This window comes from Streptopelia decaocto (assembly GCF_964273445.1).
Source record: "Streptopelia decaocto genome assembly, chromosome: 11".
In the NCBI taxonomy this organism is placed as follows: Eukaryota; Metazoa; Chordata; class Aves; order Columbiformes; family Columbidae; genus Streptopelia; species Streptopelia decaocto.
Window position 1 is genome coordinate 18,377,236 of NC_138666.1, and position 22,094 is coordinate 18,399,329.

At 38.9% G+C, this 22,094-nt stretch overlaps 1 protein-coding gene across 1 annotated transcript in view; it reads left to right on the forward strand.

Moving 5' to 3' along the window:
- Positions 1-22,094, forward strand: part of CDH8 (cadherin 8) — a 126,526-nt gene that overhangs the window by 13,881 nt on the left and 90,551 nt on the right. The gene's annotated exons all lie outside the window — the stretch shown is intronic.

A 22,094-nucleotide genomic window follows, 5' to 3' on the forward strand; every position in this document is an offset into this window, starting at 1 on the left:
TGTATTCAGTTTTAAAAACAAAGCTGAACAATAATGGAAAGCCAGCCCTGCAGTGCAGACACCGCGAAGGCCCCAGCAGCGAAGTCAGAGGTGCTGTGCTCATTCCATGTGGCAGGACATGTGCCGTGCCATCCTTCTGAAGAGCCGCTCCATGAACTCATGCAAGCATATGGTATTATTTGCTGATATAGAAATGCTACTGTACATCCTTTCCAGTTGTATATTGCTTTGCTCCTACTGAAATGAATTTCTACACACTTCAATATATTTGACATTTTTATTGTGTTTGGATCTTTTGTCCTGTAAAAGTGGCCTTTGCACATTTTATTCATTATTCATGGGGTCGTCTTCAAAAGGTTCAAGAACTTAGTGGCAGTACTTCTACTGCAAGAACGTGCAACCTTTTTTCCTCATACTTATTTTTCGCCCTCTCTATGCTCCTTGATGTTGATAAGCTTGAGAGATGTACAAAAATAAATCCTTTCCTGTTTACTTTTGGTTAAAATATAGCAATATAGCATATCTGTGCTGACCCCATGGTCAGTATTATTTTAATTAGGACCAACTAGGGAGTGTGAAGAAAAGTTTGTGGGAACAGCAAAAATGAAGATTTCAAAGGAATTCATTTTTATTTTTACTGAAAAATATTTCCACGACATCTTTGAGCTATTCATTGTTATTTAAAACATGAGTCAACCTCACAAATTTGAGATTTCTACTGTTGCAAATAGGAATTCCTGAAAACTAATTTCTTTCTAAAGAGAATAATGTTTGAGATGAGTCATTATTTATTTTGCTTGAAAAGGTCCATTGTTCTTATGCTCTTTGAGTTCAGTGAAGCGTTTGCATTACAACACACCTTTCATGACTTAGTACTTTTACACAGCCATGCTGGTCTGTAGTGGGGAACTTGCTCTTCTCTCTTTCTCTTAATCTTAATTCATTACATTGAGCTCATGCGGCATAAAAATGTGATGCACTTCACTGAAAAACTGTGACTATATACTCAGAAATACACAGTTGTATGTACCCTGAGATGAGAGAGTCACTTTTAGTATCTATATTGGCTTTTCAAGTAGCAATAAAGGAAACTCTGTAATAATAACGGAACACTTGTGACTGACAAACACCCTCCTGCAGTTCAGAACTGGAATATGAATGGACACCATGGGAAGCTGGCCCATTTCTGATGAAAACAGTTCTTAACAGCAGGAATTTATGAATCTACTCAGTGCAAATGAGATTTTATTATGCTGAGAGTCTAAAAATGATGCTTCATTTATTAAATTAATACAAAAATTGTATTCAGATACTGCTGGAGAGTCTTCTAAGACCTTCGTGAATGTCAGAGCTGAGGCTGAAACCGTTGACTCTGGTTATGGGAGGTAACAGTGAAAACAAGACAAGCTGCCAAAACCTTCTCATTCTTTGCTTGATTGAAATTAATGTGTGTTTGGAACAGCACCTGTCACTGTTTCCCAATCTGTGTACTAGAGAAAATGATACTTGCCCGTTTTTAAAATGCTGGGGTTGTTTAATTAAAGCTTTTGGTAATTATTTTGCCCTAAAAAAAACCCTTTTGCCCTTTTATCCTCCATGACATGGGTCCGCTACATCTAATTGCTGCAAGATTAGAAACAAGGGCATCTACTGTAGTAGAATCTGAAGTAACGTCAAATTTACACTGATACAGTAGAAATCAGAACACAAATTCAGGCAAATTTGATACCTAGTCACACATAACTCTAAGGCTTAGTGCCAGATTTTTATATCTGATCTGCCAGCTGTACTGTGCACTGCCCAGCTCGTTCAAACCATATGCCTTGGACAAACAATCAGCAAAGTGTGGTAAAAGCTCTGGAAAGTACCATATTAGCTGTAAGTCAACCAGCTGCATGCACTGCCCTATTCATTTGGATAAAACCTTGCCCCTTCAAAACTGATTTTTTTTTTGACTTCTTTGTTCGCAAAATATGGCTTAAATATAACCTGTGCATCCACAGTTGGGTTTATAGCAACAATTTCATACAAGCTGCAAAATATTATTGAAATTCTGGTTAGGCTTTAAAAGTTACCCTAGAGACAGGGAGTTGATTACAAGCTTTTCTGTAGCTCCAAAGGAAACATTCATGGAGCACCTAAAGCCTTTGTAGTTCGCCCTTCTTGAAAGAGTCTTGGTTTAGAGTAGGTTGTTCATTCTTGTGCCACAACCAAAATGAAAGCTGTATGCAGTTTTTCCTCTTTTGCTTGAATTTGGCTGCTGTTCACCCTGGTCGAGTCACTATCCTATGGCTATTTGCAAGAGCAAGTCAGGAATTCACGGGCAATAATATACACATATAACAGTTTACATGTTTGACCTCTGGCTTTTCTGGCTTTGTCTCTACACTTCTATATTAAAATGGATTCTCTGATATTTACATTTATGTAGCTACCGATCATTATTACCTGCGTATTAAAATAAAGAGTAAATATGAAACTAAGGAGACAGCATTGCCATTATGTCTGGTAGAAAAATCTTACATTCTCAGCTATGATCATATTTCAGAATCCAGAGTAGTAGTATTTTTAGATTTGAGTTGTAAGGTTTAAAAAGAAAGAACAATTCATATTAATAAAAATTTTAGCAGTATCTCTGAGCTAGATTGAAATATTTTGCTCCAAGCAGTCTTAGCTAAATAAAAATGGGTAGCAAGTAAATTGTGAATGAAACATTTTCTTTGCTTCTTCTTACCTACAGAGTTTTCTGCTTTCATCCTCTCAAATATATTATCAGGAGAAACCATTGTTGCAACTGATAAGCCAGAACAGCAGAGCAGCCTACTGGGGTTGGTTGCCTGTTCTTCATAGCGTTTACAGTTAGCTCAAATTGAGGCATAATTAGGCAAATAAATTTGAGGTACTTTCTATCAGTTAAACAAATACTCTGCACTGTTACTAATATAATTCTGCAAGGTTAGAAAAAAAACTTTCTGTATAGGGGTAGGAGAAAACCTGACAGACTTATTGTCTTATTTATCTGTAAACTGGTGCAAGTTCTTGCAGCGAATATGAAGAAATTAGCAGAGCACTGTTCCACTCAGCAGTTCGTAGAGCATATGAAACGCATGTAACGTACCCTGGTTTATCCTTTGTTGCTCTTCATCTTATTATATCACAGACCTGTAATGACTTAATAATAAATATGTTGCTTTCCAGTTTCCTTCTGCCTTCTATTCTGGGTCATTGCAGACAGAATGTATCTTGAATTAGTGCAAGATATCTCACTGTTATACATAGCTAAAAAGGGCTAAAGTTCCTTCTCATTGATGCAGGAGTAGCTGCTGTCCTGCAAGTTCTGGTCCCCAGCACTAACGAAGTCAAACGTAGTTTAGACAACGGGGTAGAAGTGGCTGGAAGTCAGAAGTCGTTTTGCCAGGTGTTGACTGTGGCTCTGATGTTCTTTAGGACTTTTAGGTCTGCAGAGACATAATAACTGATATAAATGTGTGTTTATAAAGTTCACTTCAAAGCTGGGGATGGGCTCCCTGCAGAAGTATTCCTCCAGTGTTAAACTGATACTGCTCTGGAGGAGAGCCAACAGGCTCTTAACTTGCTTTTAAAAACTGAAGCCGGCAAGCTTTTCACAGAATACATCTGTATTTCTAATTTGCACCTTGAAGGATGAAATCGACTGGCGAGTTGGTGAGAATGAATAAATTGATTCACAGTGGGCTGACAACTCCCCGTGTCTCACTTTCTCTGAAACATCTGTGGGTGATGCCACCACAAAATTTGACTGCTGGCGTGCAAGCTGCTCTGCTAGCAATACAGGAGGAAAAACCTGCTACTTGGAAATATGCAACTCAATTGTGGTACTGTTTTCCAGATTGCTTTGTATAAGTTTGAATGGATGGGAAGGGAACAGAGCAGAGGAAGACCTGTTTGTTCAAGAAATGTCATCTCTGCTCTGCTGACTCTCATAGGTGTGCAAGTGGAATAATGCAGTAGAAAATCAAGCCCAGAATAGAAAGTAATAATCTATTAAGAAAATATTTTTCTTTTTAAAAAGCAATTTTCTTGTATTTTTTTTTTTACAACTTTAGAGAGAAAAATAATGAAGATGACTAAGTTTCAACAAATGTTACAGAATGAAATTTCTAGCAGCCAAATCATTACGTGCATTCATTTGTAAATATCAGTGATGGAGATTACAAGTTATATAGATCACAATTCTTCCCGTCATGAGGAGCAGTAATTTATTATTTGAGTAACCACACAGCACAGCACGGAATTTAGATTCCCCAAGAAAAGATTTGCAATGTTTATGAATGTATCATTATGAGGTTATAAACCCAGAAGTCATCAATTTCTACAGTCCCATGCACATACCCCGAATGCAGCTGTTGTGTAAAGCACACAGGTATACCTGCCCTGGCAATCAGATGCTTTTGCACATCTTATAAAGATTTTTTTTCTAATTTGTTTCTATTATAGACGAAGTATACTCCCCTTCATGCCACTTTAGTCTATGCTGAAGGGTCAGAATGTGCTCAGAAAGCATCCTTATGTGGAGCACACTTAATATGTAGAACTGTACGATTTGGCTCGCTTTCATCCCGAGAACAGTCCAATTTCATGCAGAGACAAAATGAGACAAGAGACTCAGATGTCCTGGCAGTCTACACTTGGTGCTGAAGAATGAATTAATTAAATACAGGAAATTTTTAGCCACTATCTTTTTACAAAGGAAAACATAAAATTATGTAATTATACAATATTGGTATTTAAATTTATTCAGCTCTTGTAGAATCTGTCTGTGGCTTTTTTTTTTTTTCTTTTCTTTCCCCCAAACAGCCATTATTGTAGCTTTATTATAAGGAACAATTTGCTGTATCACAGCTGGTCATCAGTGAGGCATTGTAGACTTAATTCCATAGATGGCCTTCAGCAAGGCATTGGCTGATTCACTCTTAGCTGGGCAGTGCCAGCACACAGACTTGCTTACTGAAACAAGGGGAAGAGTTTTATGTGTATTTGGGTGTGAGTACACGCTGTAAGTTTATTTGTGGAGGCGAAGGGGAAGGGCTATTAACCACAAACTCTAGAGCTTCTGATTTTATAATTAGAAATCAATTGGGCAAAGCTTAGTTTTGCATATGTGACTTCTTCCCATAACTGCATCCCAGAATGGTTTTCTGCTGAAATGATTTGCTTAACAATTTTACATTAACAGCTAATCTATTCGCAAAATCAGTTTAAAACACTAAATTGCCTGTGGTGGCCACATAGAAAAAAGTATAATCAACATGGAATTACCTGAGTGTTTGGGGGTTTTTGGTTTTTAATTTCCGTGCTCTTCTCATTGTTTGTTTGTTGGAATTAAAAGCTGTTACAAAAGTTGTTAGCGCTGCAGCGTGGCACCGACTTTGATAAGGGCACGGCAGGGCCAGTTACATCTGGAGTTCCTGTTGTTCATTTGTGAGCACAAGGAGGGGAAAATGCAGCTGGACGATGTTGTGCTGGCCAGATTGCTAAAGTGGGTTTACTCAGCTGGTTTGGACACCATGGGCGAGTATGGTGGTGTGGATTCATTTCTGCGCTGATTGCTTGGTATTTGGGAATCCTCAGGTGGCACAGGTGCAGCATTTCCTACTCCACTTATTTTCTGGTGTTGTGTGCAGAAAGTTTTTTAGTTCTCTAAAAAGAAGGTATCTGACCAGTGGTTTTAATTCTAAATTGGTGGGGGAACAGGACCCAACAGTCTGGTTTGTTGTTGTTTATTTGTTTGTGGGGCTTTGTTTGTGTTTGTTTTCCCTGGAAAGTAAAGTGTGGTTTGCACCTGTCCACACTCGTCTGTCACCTGAGTTCCTGCTATAGGGAGGACTGAATGGAGGATAGTTCTACTGTCACTCTTTTTCCTCTATGTACGGTGCAAGTCAGCCAAACTTGTCAATGGTAGCCAACTGCACATGTAACAAAAAGGTGCTCTAACAAAAATATGATGCTCTTCTGTTTCATCTAAACTCCATTGGGGATGGAAAGCTCTCTCCATGCTAAAGGGGAAACCTCCAATGAATAACTCAATTAAATTTTTTTGAGATTTTCAGTTCACAAAAATGAATTTATTGCAGTGGTAACAATTTATATTCTGGGGGAGCAGGAGCCAAGAAGTAACTTTTTTTTTGGTCTGAGATCTCATTATCTGTGCAAACTTACTATTTACTACCCCACAGTAATGCTGGTTTAAAACGTGCAAGAATATGAGAGATTCGTGGTGCGATAGGGCTGGTCTGAATTGGATCTAAGTAACTGCAGATGCAGCTGGTTTCGTCTTTATCAGCTTATCTCAGCTTCTGCACTTAAAGGCTTCTGTCAGTTCAAAGCACAGACACTGCTTGGTTGAACGGAGCTAAACTATGGTTGCGTTTCTTAGCCTTTTGAAAATAATGCTAACTTAATTCAAACTGAGGCACTACAGAACTTGAGGGAGTTTAACTATGCATCAAGTAAAAATTCCTTTCTATTTTTATAATACATGCAGACACCAAAAAAGTGAAGCGTATCAAAGCTCTTGAAGTTTAATTTTAGTTTTCTCAAAAATGTTTTTGCTTTCCATGTGAACAAATACAATTTGGATTCTTCCCCCGCTTCCTTGCTTAAAATAAAGAAATCACTAAAATATAAATCAAAATTTAGTATCAAATAAAACTTTGTCAATACAGCCATTTAGGGAGATTCTTAGAATGCTGGAGTAATTATAACATTGGATTTCTGTTCAGTGTAGAGATGGGAAAAAAATTGCTACTACGTGGCATAATGAGATATCTAAGTACACTTTCTGCATTTGGAATGATGGGAGAGCCTACTAATGCAGCAGAGATAAAAACAGGTTCATTTTTTTGCCCTGGGTTTTTGCCATGCTTTAAGCCAGCGGGCAGCTGAGCACCACGCAGACACTCACCTTCTCCCTGCCTTGGTGAGATGGGGAGAGAATCACAAGAGCAAAAGTGAGAAAACCCATGGGTTGAGATAAAGACAGTTCCATAGGGAAAGCAAAAGCTGCGCTCACCAGCAAAGCCGAACTAGGGATTCATTCAGCACTTCCCATGGGCAGGCGGGTGCTCAGCCATCTCCAGGACAGCTGGATTGCATCACACGCAATGGTTACTTGGGAAGACAAGGGTCATCACTCTGAACATCCCCCATTTGCTCTTCTTCCCCCAGCTTTACAGGCTGAGCATGACATGGTACAGTGTGGAGCATCCCTTTGGTCAGCTGGGGTCAGCTGTGGCTCATCACAGCTTCTTCTGCCCTCCCCACCCTTTCCTGGCAGGCCAGTAGAACCAAAAAGCCCTTGACTGCTTAACAACATTCAAAACATCAGTGTGTTACCAACATCGTTCTCATACTACATCTAAAACACAGCACTATAGCAGCTACTAGGAAGAAAATCAACTCTACCCCAGCCAAAACCAAGACATTTTTGTTTTGGTTTTATCTCCATTTTTAGCAGTTTGAACTTCACCTGGACATTGCGACACATTCAGAGGACAGTTGGTATCCTTTCTTTTGGTTGCACTTTTTGAAAGGGCAAAAATTTGATTCATACCACAAATATGTTTTTTTCAGGAAAAAAACCTCAAGAAATAGGACTGAAGATTTCAAAAATACAGAGCAAACTCAGCCTAATCCATTTGCTAGTAGAATATATTCAAAGCAGTAACACAAAGGGCTGTGCACAGGAATGACTGGATTTGCACATCTGTACTTGTATTCCACAATCCTTTGGCCCAGTTAGGATCTGTGAAAGATAAGCAGGAAGAAGTTATTAGGAAGAGACTGTTGAAGAACTAAGATGGTATCAGGTTGAATAATGTCTCTTCCTTTGCCCAAACTCAGTCCATCAGCTTTCAAGCATTGACCTTTCACCATAGGTTAAGTTTATCAGGCTCCTATTGATATTTGCTGTTTATGAAAACTTGACGTTCCTCGTAACGATACCCTATATAAGATGACAGTATGCTTTGAAAATATCATTTTCTAGTCCCTGGAAAAATGGAGCTGTTGGATCGCTGGTAGTATTTGTGGATTCAGGGTGGGCAGATGAGAGCAGAGGAGGCTGAGTCCAGGGGGCTGCCCGTGGCGCCCTGTGGGTCAGTGGGACGGCACCAGCAGCGACCCTGTCTAAGGGATCGTTCACCTCAAATGGCCTCTGTCATATTTTCCTTTGGTGCAGATGGTTTGCACATCCTAGTCAGCAGAGCACTCCACAGAAATGTTACATGAGTATTAGAGCAGCGGGATATTCCCTTATGCACAGTACCCCAAATAGCATCAAGAAAAAGCACACTAGGAAATAGAGAGGGGGGGGAAAAAAGCAAAAATTGTGAGATTGGTTTGGTGGAACATCTGAGGCTTTGACACTGGGGTATGACCCTGTCTCTGAATACTGCCAGTTGTGCTTGGTGGCAGGAGGGGACCCTTCCCATCCTTTTCAGAGGCAGATGTCTGCGGTGCCTTGTGCCCCATGTTCTTTTGGATCATGACAACATGTGGATGCGATTAATAGAGATTGTTTGCTAGGGGAAACTATTGTCTTCACAGGTTAGATTGCTTTGTGTTGATTGTGGATCTCTGAGTTATGGGAAGGGAAATCTGTCTCTGGGAAAGAGAGGAAAATGATTTAGGAGACCACAGTATGTGGATGTTTATCATCCCATCATATAGTTCAGGGACTTTCATTACAAACTACAGAAAAAAATGTAAATCATTTAAAGGTCTTTCTAAATCTTACCCAAGTTAAGAATTGCCCTCAGGAAGTGCTACAAACATGGATTTTACTCCAGTCCTGTCCTGCTGTGATTGTGCGGGCAGGTGCCAAGTCATAGATGTGATGTCCTTTGTCACAGAAGCACAATACTCACATTTTGTTCATGAAGATATACTAGTCAGAGATCTCTTGATCTGTGTTAACTCTAGAGCACAATCTAAAATCTTCATTTAGAGATATTAATATGTACTAGATGAATGATTACAGTGCTCACTTAGCTTCTGTTAATTTGAAGTCTTTAAAGCGTTCAATAACATGAGTGTTTGCTGTCCACCCGAGTGGAATGACAATTCTTGTTTATAACATTATAAAGTTAGAAAGTCCAATAATTGTCTCTAGCAGGCTCATTTGCATTATTTCTTCATAGCAATTACATGAACAATAGGGATTCTATACCTAAGAGCAAAATATATGCTGATCTGTATATTCTGAAATATAATCACAGCAGATATGTTTTAATTATGTTTGCGATGCTGCAGAAGGAAAGGCATGGCAGAAAGCTGTTCTAATAGCTACAGAATGAGTCAGAGAATGAAAACACTAAAACATTAAAACAAAGCTGATTCTAATAAGGAAAATAATTAAATTATGATAAACAAAGGGAATGAAATTGCTTTATTTTTGTAGGAAGTAAAGGTTTAATTGGAGGATTTGTGTAGGCAGCAGAAATGGTATTTTGCTTTTAGAGCAAATAAAAATTTAATTCTGCTGGAACTCAAGAGCTGCTTCTGAGATGAGAAACAGATTTTCATTTCATGTGCAGTTTTGAGAAGTTGGGAAGAAAAGGTATTTCTGTGTCACTCTGAATACAGATTTTTCAACTATCAAAAAATGTTTCAGGCTAGGCATAGTATGTCTATTATGTGAAAGAAAAAACCCTAACATGATGACAAATAAAACTAATTTAAAAGGAAACATTTTGGTTAACTTTTTAATGTGTTCAAGATGTAAATACTTTAAAAGAAATAATTTAATGCATACAGAGGCATAAGAAGCTTTTGAATGTAAAATAGCATTGAAGCACTCTGGGCAGGAAATGTTCAGGAAAAAATACTCCATTGCTTTTTTCCCCAAATATGTATTTGTTTCCTAAATCAACGTTTCAGTAATACGCAGGTGAATGGTTGAAGTGAGTGTCACCGAACCATTATTCTTGTCCAAAAAAAAGACAGGTGAAAAAATGCAGGCAGCTCTAAGGGTTAGGCTGGTGTTTGGGCTGGGGTTTCATGGGGCTCTCCACAGCTGCTCTGTTTGTGCTGAATATGGGGGCTCTGTTACTGCAGCTCTGCTTCCCCTTCAGGTGAATGGGAAGAGTAATTGGGTTTTGCTTTGCAGTGGTGTGGTGATGCTCATCCAGTTACTGTGGTGATAAATTCAGATTGTGGAGTAATGTGGAGAGCAACAAGACTGGTGAGGGGACTTGAACACAAGCCCTATGGGGAGAGGCTGAGGGAGCTGGGCTTGTTTAGTCTGGAGAAGAGGAGGCTTAGAGCTGAGCTCAGCACTCTCTAGAACTACCTGAAGGGCAGTTGTAGCCAGGTGGGGATTGGTCTCTTCTCCCAGGCATCAGCAATAGGACAAGGGGCCATGGGCTTCAACTCTGCCAGGGGAAATTTAGGCTGGAGATTAGAAAGCAATTCTGTGCAGAGAGAGTGGTCAGGCATTGGAATGGCTGCCCAGGGAGGTGCTGGACTCACCGGCCCTGGAGGTTTTTAAACTGAGATTGGACATGGCACTTAGTGCCATGATCTAGTCAATGGACTGGAGTTGGACCAAGGGTTGGACTGGATGATCTCTGAGGTCTTTTCCAACCCAGTTGATTCTGTGATTCCGTGTAATGTACATAATGTCCATGTATTAATATTTAGATGCTGAATAACTTTAACTTGATTGCAGGAAGACAAATGAAAGGTTATTTCTGGTTTGTGTGAATCTCCGAGTGAATCGCTGGTATTCAGGCTGTGTGGTCCCTGTCAGCATAGCACCTGGGGCTGAACAACATGGCTGGTTGGATGACGACTCTTTGCTTGGGCTGTCAATACACAGCGCCACTTCTAGAAGAGAATCAGGCCAGAAGAAAGCTTTAGCCACAGGGAGGGAGGAGAAATGAGCTTGGCAGTAAGATTCCAGGGAGAATAAATAAGATTTGGGAGCATTCTTAGCAAAGAAATACACTCACTATTGTACATAATGAAATCCAAATCAGGTGTTACTTCTCAGGGAGGAGGGGGGAAAAAATACATTGAAAAATCCCAACAAAACAAACAACCAAAAACCTCAGAGGCTTTCTCTTGATCTCATATTCTGTATCCGTTCATTAGCTATCATCTGCAGTCAAAGAAGGTATTGAAATCTGTTATGTTTGCAAACAACTTGTGGCCTGCCTTTCAGGAATGCAATTCCCTGTATTCTTGTTTTCAATTAGCTGCTATTCTGATTTTTTTTCTCATGCAGATTTCTTGGAAGAGTTGCTTCCCATCAAGCAGCTCCCCCATCGCTTTGGTGGTGAGGGACTGGTTCTCCACATGGGCTTAAAAATCCAGTTACTGTCAAATCTCTTGCAAACAAGAGCAGGAAAAAGCAAAAGCATATATCAAATGTAAAACTCTCTAGGTAACCCTTAAAGTGAATATTATCACAAACATACGCAGGTTGGTGGGGGCTTTTTCCTCTTTTTTAAGGTATCTGTAAGGCTATGGTTTGTCTTTTATAACAAACAAAACCCCCAACCATCTAAAGTAGCATCTGGAAGTTAAATATTCTCAGCTTCATTTTCTGTGGCAAGATTTAAATTGCCTAACATTCCTGTAACTTTTTCCTGTGTGTTTTTTCAGAGCCATATGCTTGGTGTTTGATTCCTTTTGGTTCTTCCTGCTTTCCTATTTGTTTACTCTGGATATTTATTTTTCTTGATTGTTTTCATGCTCCAAAGTGGCTGATGTTTGATTTCCCCCCACTACCTCCATCCCTTTGGAACTATATTTCAGCAGATAGAAGAAAGCTGAAATATGAGCATTTTTTTTCCTTATGACAATGTAACCTACTTTAAATGGAGGGGGTTTTTACAGTCTTTTCACATTTTCTCTATTATCCATCACCTAATCTGTATAACCTCACTCCCTTTTATTGGTAGAGGACAGATGCCAGAGTTTTAACTATTTAACTCCAATATTGAAGTTCTTCTTTAAGGAATAAAGAGTAGGGATATTGTATATAACTTCACTACTATCTTCCATTCTGTGTTACAAATATACATTTTGTTCAAGTCTAGAGAATATGTGGAATCGATGTAGTATTCATCTAAACTGTTAGAACTGGACTGAGTAGAGACTGACCTTGCTGGCAAATGTCATACCAAGGTTTAAAATTGCAAGGTAACTGCAAGAAATCCATGGTGTTCCCAGATCAAGAAGTGGAACTGAATCTTTAAATGGAGATTTCTAGCAATTCCTATGCATACTGCAGTCTCCTTGAATGTGACTCATGTGTAAGGGACTGCTCGTGACCTACTCAGAGCAATTTACAAACATCATAATTTCTCAGTCTTTCTGAATTCTTTCAAAGAATTGGAACTGTTTGTTAAACCTGCACATTGATAAAACACGAAACAAAAGCACAATATGTAGCTTGCTCAGGGACTCTGCTTTTCATGCAAATTCCTCTCCTATTATAGGAAATTTAGGTGGTGCAGTCCCGCAAAATAACTGTGTTTTCTTTGGCGAGTTGGAATTGCTTGGGTTTTGTGCTGGGTATATACAGGTTAATTATCTTTTCTTGAAAGAAGTGCCTGAGCCTGTTGTACCGCTGTGTTGTACTTTCTCATAGCACATATGGGAAGGAGACTGGAGAGCTCATGGGGTCTCCCTCTTTGGCCACTTTGCCAGCGTTGATGCTGTATGATCAGAGGCAGTTATGCACCAGACTGGAGAAAATTGTTACTCCAAGCATTCTTGTCCTATTGGTGCAGCTGGCACAGCTGAGATAGGGAGCTACAGTCCAGCTGATAGATTCAAACTCACAAACAAATTGTGGTCAGTATTGATCTATTTAATGTGGCTTTGAATTTTCAATATGGGTGGGGGGAAAAAAGAGTTTGGCTTAATCATGCTATGGTTTTGATTTTGACCGGCCACCATCCTTCTTTGTGTCAAAAAAGAGTTAACGTTTGATAAACCAAGATACATTTGTTACCTGTATCAGTTTTTGTGTCGGAATATCCACAGCAGAGCTGAGCAACGGTGCTTTTATACTGCTAATATTCTGTTGAAGAACATCATCCAGCAGGTTATCTTTTCAGTTAACTTTGCCATCAGTGTCCATTTACATACCCAGTGATCCCATCTCCATAGGCAAACAAAATATTCCATCTCCTGTCTCCTGAGTAAATGTGAAAAGGCAGCTTTACTGACTTGATAAATAATCTCAAATATTTTACTTCAGGGTCTTGCTATTTTCAACACTTTATCTCATAGTCACATAATTATTAATCTCATTATTTATCTAGTTTGTACAAGTCAGTTACATCTGATCTTTTAGTTATCAGAAAACTACAAAAAATGTGTAGGTTAGTGGTAAATTCTGAATTTATTTGGACTTTAAATTTTGGGGTCATTGTATGAATTTAATAACCTGGTGTCGGTTGTGATTTTCTTTTTCTTTTTGGGGGATTGTCTTTGGTTCTGTATCTTTCTTTATAAATCTCTATATATTTCAAGTAAAGAGTTTTGTCCAGTGTCCCTTAAATTTTGAGACAGAGACTCCTACTGAGTTCCTGTTTCTCAGATCAGATCCTAAAACCATTCACAAAAATAAAAGTCAATTTTTTCCATTATTTCAAACCATACTGAATCAGTATGAGAGAATCATAGAAATTAGCCATTGGCTTAAAAACTCATTTCTAAGATTACGTATTCTGGGTTCATTCTTCATTGTCTCTTGTTCAGAAAAAGGGAAGGGTGAAAAAAACCCCATATTTGATATTTCCTCATAAGCAGAGGACAGTTAATTAAGGTCAGCAAAGGCTCCAGCACACAGTATAACAGACCCTTGGTGTCAACAAGGACTGCGATGTGTTATTGTAATACAAGTAATTAATAATCGTTATTTATAGATGACTACTGACTCTGCAGTTGTCAGCTGACCAGCTGTCATTTGGCTGTTAGTAGATTTATTTCAGATATATAGCAGGAATGTACTTAAGATATTTGGATTTTGACATTCTTGTATATAAGATATCATTTGGATAATTTTAAAACTTCAGTTCTCAATATTGTATCTCTCATATTTAAAAAAATAAATTCTTATTTACTTTTTGTTGTTGTTGTTCTTTTTTATTATGATTTTATTTTTCCTGAGCCCTTCCAATAGACACCTGAACTCATTTTATTAGAGAAGCTTCAGCAGAGTCCTTGGAGCAATTCAAAGGTCTCCCTTATACAGCTCTTTACCTCCTTTGCTGTTCCTGTCACAGCCATTACATTTTCTAGTTGGCAACGTAGTAATCAGTTCTTTGAAGGAGGGAGAATACACATATCATTTGAAAAGAGGTCCTGAGAAATCATGCTTATGTTTCTTTGCCTCTTAACTTCAGTCACCTGTGTACTGTGCATCTTCTCTGCTACTCAGAACCCCAAAAGATATGAATGCAGGATGGCCGGTCACCCATCCTTTCTAGGAAGAATGTGTCGTTAGAGGAATGCGCAGAACAGCTGAATGGGGAAAGGCACCACAAGGGGTTTTGGCTGGCCTGTGACAAGAGCACTACCAAGCTTGTGTGGGTAGAGAAAACTGACAGTGATTCAATCACCATTAAACTAGTCCAGATGTCTCCTGCAGCCTCCCACAGTTGTCTTCACCATGAGCTCAGATGATCTGGATAAAGGTCTAGACTAAATCATTGCTAAGTCTGGCTGGTTTGAGATTGACATATGTTACACACTTGCAGCTTTTGTGATACTGATTTGTATGGAATTTGTCTGTATTCACACTGAGTCACAGTTTCTTTTTTGATGGAACATTGACCCCAAATTTCGGATGTTTTGAATGACAGGTAGGTCAGGTTTTTACAGCCAATGACATAAATACTCCAAACAGTGCCCACGCTTACAGTCATAGAACTGCTATTTCCCCCCCTTGGAAACAGGTCGGGTTATCTGATGTGCCAAAAAAAAAAGTGATAATTGTCACGGAGACTTTAATCTCCATATGTACCGAGAAGGGGACTGCAGGACTCAACGCAAGTTGCTAGAGAATCAGAGAAACACATTACTAAATACCAAATAGTGCCAGAGTGGGCACAGTTCTTTATTTCTACGTATTTAATATTGTCTGAGTGTCATGGTTTGTGTTCTCTGTCTGTTTTTCCAGAAAAGCACTAACAAAGGCAGAAGCTCTGAGCTATCGCTAGTGGTGTAAAAAACAGTTCAAATTTAGTGGTATTGCAAATTGATCACATTATGAGAGACACAACCTTTGCAAGTCAGTTTGTAAGGAATTCACAGGAGCGCATGACTTAATGGAAATGCATGGGGAATTACATTAGGAAGCTTTGAAAACCACACAAGTGATGTGGCAAATAATTCCTTGTGAAGCTGCACGGAATTGTAATAACTAGTTTCAACCAGATGCTTCTGAATTACTTACAATTCTGCATGAGTTATCCCTAATAAACATCTAACGGCAGGAAAATAGGGAAAATAATTCAAATTATCCTCATGTTAGATCTGTTTATTCTGATGTATGACTCTGATATTACTATGTAACTGCAAACACTGTAACGCTGGAGAACTAATGATTTGTTTGACATCATGTAAGGAATTTGCTTTGTAGCATTTCCCAGCTATGTTTATTTTCACATTCCGAGTAACTTGAAGAATATTTGTACTAAGAAGAAATTATACTGTAGCCATCTGCACAGTTCACAGGTCAGTGTAAGTACACTAGAATAAGATATATTACCACATGTAAGCAGGTAGTTTATAAGATAATCAATATGTAAGTACTCAGTTCCCTTTATTTCCCTCCGTTACCTTCCCAACAGTGTTCAGTTTTGGCTCGGATCTGGCTGCATAGCTGATGTTCATATTTCCGCACTGGAGATGTGTTTGACAGCCAATTGCTAGAAAAGAGCTTCCTATTTGCACTGCCAGCTTTCCACATGATGTGGTTTGAGACGGTGCTTACTTATGTTACTTATGTTCAGACACTGATGTACACTAAGCAATCATCTGAAGTTTGAAAAATCACCTTCAAAAAAAAGGCATTTGAATGCTTTCAGGTTTGTTTTATTAAAAATTATTAAATAAAAGAAGGCATTAAATAACTGAATGCATTCTGCATGGATTTGAAATTCTTTTATTAAGAAGGAAGACAAGTTAAATATCACTGAGATCCTCCTAGTCCTTGTGAGCAAAGCATGTTCAGAAGCCAGGGTGGTGAAAGCAGCTGAAAGCACAGCCTTGAAAGACTAGAAAATCATGAAAACTTAAATATGCTTAACTAAATAGAAATATTCTGTTACCTTTGACCACACTGACCTATTGTACTTTTTTCTGACCTAGGATATAGCATGTCTGGTTTGACAGATTTTGTAGGCAGCCTTCAAATTACCGCTCTGGGTATGTAGTGATTAACGTTTTTATTCCTCTTCTGCAATGCGAAGAGTATGCATTACAAGATATTGCTCTGACATTCACTTGAGAAAATCATTTGAAAAAACACAAAGAGGTCTTGACGCTCAAGTGCAATGTACTCTGTGCCTGAGAATGAAACCTAGCACATTATAATAAGCTTTTAAAGAGGAGAGAGAAAAATACATCTCAAACAGCATAGAATAAAAGCTCAGAACACTGTGACTAAGATGATGATGATGATGATTAAAGGAGCAAAAGAGAAGGATTTGATATATAGGAATTGCCGGTCTTCTGGCTAGCACATCGAATGGGGCATTCCCATGGCTTAGGGTTTTTTACAGCCTTTACCGTCTTTTGTCTGCAGTGAGGAAGGAGCGGCAAGAGGGCTCTGCTGGCAGCAGCAGTGACAGCCAACGGGAAGAGTCGTCTGAAGTTGTGTTCGGAGATTTCACAGTTTTATAGGTAGTAGAAACTACAGCACGGTTTGTGTCCAAGACTGACGAGATGGAGGAGGGAGTACATGGCTTTACTGCTATTTCAGTGAGTCGGGAAAAGAGTGACAAGTGCAGGAGATACTGTTAATTATAATGCCTGAAGCACTGGAATTGTTAATGTAAGTGCTTGACCCCAAACAGTAGGAGATGACAGACAGATACTTTTTTTCCCCATAAAGACACAGAAGAGGGAATATGTTTTACAGGACTAAAACTGCGTGTGATTTTTGAGGCTCTCTATACCCAGCTTTCAGATCTCCTGTGGTGAACCGCAGTACACTATAGATGAAATAATAGAGAAGTAAATGAGATGGGAAAGGATTCCTCTTTGGCAATACGACACAATTTCATTGCACGTTTCCAAGTATCAGAAACAGTTGGGTTAAAAAAGTTAAGACCTTTATACAGGAGTGGTGTCTGCTGGAACACAAGAAAGGAACGGCAGTCTGGGTTCAGAAATAGTTACGTGAACTCCAAACTAGGCAGAAAGCCAACTACAAAAAGGTGCCAGCCACCCGAGGCCGCTTGCCACAGGACACTTGGGCGTTAAAGAGCTGCAGAGAGCAGTGACTACAGGCGGCAGTCCAAGCTGTGGTGGGACACAGGTCATATGTGGTGGTGGCATTCTCAGGACAGAAGGGAAGACAGATGGTATTCCCAAATGGGAAGGGCCAAGGCCAGAACTAGGAAAACAGAAAGCTTTAGCTGTTGTCTGGCTTAACATAAGGATTCAGAAGAAGCAAGGTATGTAAGAAATATATACAGAAAAATCAACCTGAGACCATGCTTTGGAATGAAGAGAGCAAAGAGTAGAATAAAATGACCTTGTGTTCGTTGCCATCACAGCCACTGAAGATGAGCATGTGATTGTGGGTTTGGGGAGGATTTTCCTCTGGGTGCACGGGTTCCTCCATCTTAGGGAGTTCCCTTGGCAGGGGGAACAATTTATTTGAAACAGCACTCGCAGTGCATAAAAATTCTGGTTACAAAATAATAATACTGTGTTTAACTGGAGATAAATGTGTAGAGCTGCTTGGGAATGGCTTGGACAGACCTATGGTCTGGATGGTTTTTCTTAATATGGATCTTTATGAGATCAAATGTGGGGTTATCTCTTCCTCTGTTCCGCCCATCTGTAAAAACAAGTATAGCTATCTTTTTTCCCCCAAGACATTGAGATAAAATAGATATTAAAAATCATTAATTCAGCTTGGTGAGGACAGGGGTACATGACATATACAGAAAGGACCAATGTCCTTCTAACCAGGAAGGATTTAGATCAAGATTCAGTCACATTCCTGAGCTCTTTTCCTGCATCAGTTGGTCATAATCAGTGAATTAGAACAAACAGATTGTTAGATCCCAATCTTGTCTCCAGTTTTTAAACAACAGTTCACTCTGGTGTATTATAAGATGATACCAAAAGGTAAGCAATAAAAAGCAGTTTGTGCACAGTTGCAGTATGAATATAAACAGAGGCAAAATTAGCAAATCAAATAGAATAAAAAAGCAGTAGCAAAGAATAAACAGAAACATAAAAGAAGCCATCTGGAATCAAAGATACTCAGATGACATGCTAGGAAACTGAGGCAGACAAAAGCAGAGATTACACTCTTAAATGGAAGTGTTAGGGATATTATTGCTTTAATTCTCTTTGAATATGGTTATGAAACTGCAGGTGAGAAGTGTGAGCAGTAATGTCTTTTGACAGTTACTCCAGAGGCTTCAAGTTACATGATTCTCATATCTTAAATGAAACCTTTGTCATCCACATACTTGCCTGTTTCCTTTCAGAAAGTGTTCCAAGGATTGACGTTATCAGGTACATCAAGTGTTTGCCCCTATTTGTCATTACCCTGAATAATAACGGCAGGTACTTGGTTTTCCTCTTCCCCACTGTGCAGCTTCTAGTTCCCGTTATTAAAGATGGGATCAGCCTGTCCATGGAGAAAATGAAATTACATTCACTTTATTAATTCTGCGTTGCATGCAAATGAATTGAATCTTTGCATAATAGTTTAATTATTGACTGCTTTTAAATGTGTTATCAATAAACACACTTGTCCATTTTATGTCAGAGCACACCAACAATATACACAAAAATATTCTGTAACACCTAATGACGTTCGTATTTTTAGAAAAAAAAACCCTGGAAAGTTACATACAGAAGGAAACACCTGGTGAGTAAGGTGCATTACAATTTTTCAAAACATTTATATAGATATATATACATATACGTAAATATATATGTAAAAATGACTGTAAAGGTCACTAAAATTGTTTCATACTTTGACAGAATGAGCTGGAGCTTCTTAGGACCCAGCAGTTTTGGAAAAGAGTCATAAAAGCTGAACGTTGTGTCTCTAAGTTCATTAAATGAGGTCGGCCCCATAAATGAGGAGTTTTCTCGCAAGGCATAGGTGAAAAAATAGAACCACCTAAAGCAGTAGCACAGTGTTGGTATGTTGTGTGTTCATCTGTGTAATGTTGGGTGAAAATCTGATGCACTAGTTAGTCCCTTAAAAAAGGTTCTAGAGTTCAGAAGGACAAGAATGATGCAGAATTTAAAATGAAGATTTAAGATCAGATTATGCCTCTTCCCTTGAAACAAGTAAGGGATAATTCCCTTGTAATTACACAAAGATGAATTAATTACTTTCTAACAAACTCAAATAAAAACTTGACTACATAATGCCTTCTTCTCTTTTCTTAATTAAAAATGTCCAGCAGCATCTTCATAGTATGTAGATTTTCCCCCTCTTGTGAATTATTGATATATTTGTGCTTTTTTGCTAATATGAGGAAGTCAGGGTTACAACCCTTCCCTTTTAGGCACCTCATTACGAGCCTGTCTGTATCAAGTTGTGCATCACCAGCACACCTGGAGAGGGCTCGAAGTGCCCGATCTTCCTGCAAAGGCCACTCAGCAGCTTTCTGCTCATTCTGGGCACGGACCGGACCCACGTGCTCTGAGTACTTTCCTGACGGCGAACACATGGCTGGAACATGAAGTGCCTTGTGCTGAGCAAGCTGTTGCTGTGACTCCCAGGTAGCTGCCTGAGAGCAGGTGAGACAGTTCCCATCTGCATAAGAGACTCATCTCTCCGGCTGCTCAGAATTACAAAAGAACTTCAAAAACCTATCTTGGAGCTTCTGCAGCCTTCGTCCATACATTAACAAGTGGCAAACTGGAGAATCTTTGAGCATTTTCAAATATCCGTGTGGGATATATAGTTTATCCAGCCAGTGCTGCCTTAGAAATTCAGATGGTAGTTTTTGGCTTCATGCTCTGTGTAGTTGGGTGAACTGAGATGTTCCCAAATGCTTCGTTGAGTCGTGTGTGTCCAGATGTCATGATATGACATCACTGTAATTCAGCTAGGAATATTCTGCTAAAACCTTCATATGCAATTTTAAGAACATATAGATTTTATTCAGGGATCAAACAGATGCTTCAAGTGTAAACAATCTGTTTAAAACACAAACAGATTCTGGATTGATCTTGACAAGCTCTGGGACCCTGCAAGTAATTTTTTTTTTTATATTGCTGACACCTAGATTGAATATAATCGTGCTCATAAGGAAAATAATCTTTAAGACAAAGTTGTATTAACATGTCTTGCTGAGCAGACAAAACTGCAGTACCGACCAACAGGACACTGCTGTTAACTTACATTAATGTAGCGTAAATTATGCTGATTGTCATCAAGTAAAAGCTGATGGCAACTACAGCAAGAAAAGCAGAATGAGGTTTTGGCAAAGGCCTCAGCTGTCACTGGCAGTCTGTGTGTGTTCTCGTGGGTCGGGTAGGAAGACTGAACCGGATTGGGTCATTCATATCCACAGACAGTTAAAGTGCTTTTAAATAGTTGTTAAAATGATGGTGTCATAATAACCAGTATGGTAATAATGTATTGTCCAGCAAAACACAGAGGATGAAGTTACACCTCTTGTATTCTGTGAGAGTTCTGCTATTATTGCAGAGCAGAGAATACACTGGTGGCCCAGGTCTTTGTATGTCTAATAAACCAGATCAACTGAAAAATCAGCCCTGACTGCTATTGACTGCTGTGCTCATTGCAACAATTCGAGATTCCTTTTTGTAAAGTGTTGTTAACGAGTTTTCTAATCTCTTATTCCTGAACAGCTATTTTGCAGATATAACTGTATGTGACCAATTACCTACTGAAAATCCTGCAGAGCTTACTCCTGGTATGACATAAAAATCCAGTTGTGGCTTGGTTGGAGCCAGTGTTACAAAGCTTTTTTCCACACTTATTTTAATATTCTAATACAGGTTCTTATATCAAATGATAATGCTGTCCAGCCCTAGCAACCACTGCTATCCATTGAAGAGTAAAATGCATAACCAGCAACATTTTCTGTTTAACTGTCTGCGCAAAAATAAGCAGAGAAACAGGACCGGTGGGAGTTGTCGCAAGTCGTTGTAACTGACCTGAGCAGGCTGCATGGATTTCCTTCAGACTGCCTTTTGGAGGGCAGAGATAAATGACAATAAATGCAAGTTACATTTTTAACGATGTGTTATTCACTTCTTGTTCTTTATATTAAGTGTGTTAGGTTCAATGGTAAATAGAATGTAAAGCACTATTACAGTATAGTTAAGTTATTACCCTGTATTTTTGAATGTGTTGACACTAATACATATGGTCCACCGATTGGGGTGCTTGCCCTCGCAAATGAAAAATTAGTGGAGATAATATGACATTTAGCACTTGGCTCTGAGCCTACCAAAGAATCAATGAAGCCCTTTGTCTCCAGTGTTCTTCGGTTCCGGCTTTTAATTATAAAAACAAAACACAACTTATTTTTTCCCATTCTGTTTGAGATTCTTACAGTTCTGTCTTGGTTTTTGAAAAGCCGAGTACAAGCTAAATATTTTTTCTCATGGGGCATTAAGGAGAATGGGAAAATTAACAAAGCTTTGTCTCAGGGGAAATATTAATACTTCTAGAATAGAGATCTTGGAGCCTTTAAGTTCTGCTGACAGCTGAGTTTTGATACAGTTATACATTTCTGATTGCTGTCCATTACAACATTTACATAGATGCCAGTGTTCAGATATTTTCAGTCATCTGAAAATAATAACTAAAAATAAAAAAATTGATTAAAATATATATTATTGTTAATCCTTCA